Below are 1,272 nucleotides of genomic sequence, written 5' to 3' on the forward strand. Positions count from 1 at the left end.
TTTTTTCACATTGCAAGTTTATTTTCATTCAGTTTGATGTATTTTTCAATTTCTCTTGAGACTTTCTCTCTAAACCATGGCTTAATTAGAAAAGTGTCATTTAATTTCTAAGTATTTGGAGATTTTTCTGCTATCTTTCTGTTACTCATTTCTAGCTCAATTTCATTATGTAAGAGAACATATTTACATGATTTAGATTCTTTTAAATGTCCTAATTTTGTTTTACTAACCAGGATATGGTCTATTTAAGTGATTGTTTTATGTGTGCTTGAAAAGAATGTGTATTCTGCTTAGGTTGGGCAAAGTGTTTTATAAATGTTAATTAAATCTCATTGGCAGATGCCTACTCAGTTCTTGTATATAGGCTTGATGGTTTTCTGTTTAGGTACTGCATCTATTACTGAGAGAGAGGCATTGAAGTCCCCATTATAATTGTGGATTTGTCTATTTCTCTTTTCAGGTCTATCAATTTTTGCTTTATGCATTGTAAAGCTCTGTTGTTTGGTGCATACACATATAGGTTTGTTATATTTTCTTGATGAAGTAATTTTATCATTATGTAATGCCTCCCTCTATCTTTGGTAATTTTTATTGCTCTAAAGGCTACTTGGTCAGACATTAATACAAACACTCGTGCTTTCTTTCTATTAGTATGTTCAAGTTATTTATTTTCCACCTTTTTACTTCTAATGTATCTATATACTTGTATTCGAAATGAGTTTCTTGTAGACAACATATAGTTAGCTAAGATTTTTCTTCCAAATTCATTCTGATAATCTCTGTCTTCTTATTTGTATATTTAGATCATTTGTGTTTAATTTAATTGTTGCTATGCTAGGACTTAGGTTGGCTATTTTATTATTTATTTTCTGTGCATTCTCTCTGTTTTTCATTATTCTGTTTTTCCTTTTTTGGCAAAATATTATAACATTATTTGATATGGTTCTTAATGTATGTAGAGGTAATATTTAAGAAAATCATATTATAAGAAGGGAGTCGGATAAAGGGACCTAAATGGCTTTAAGGTTCTGCACTTCACTAAAAGTGGTAAAATATTGGTACTAGGAGACTGTGATATATTAAGTATGGATATTTTCATCTCTAGAGTAGACACACACACACAAAATTTAGCTTCTTCCTTTCCAATTAAGGTGTTCTGTTTGTTTGTTTTTTGCTTAATTGCTCTGGCTAGGACTTCCAATACTATGTGTTTTTTTTTAAAGTGGTGAGAATGGGTATCCTTGCCTTTACCAGATTTTAGAGCAAAAGCTT

This window comes from Galeopterus variegatus, unplaced genomic scaffold (genome assembly GCF_000696425.1).
Source record: "Galeopterus variegatus unplaced genomic scaffold, G_variegatus-3.0.2 Scaffold7513, whole genome shotgun sequence".
In the NCBI taxonomy this organism is placed as follows: Eukaryota; Metazoa; Chordata; class Mammalia; order Dermoptera; family Cynocephalidae; genus Galeopterus; species Galeopterus variegatus.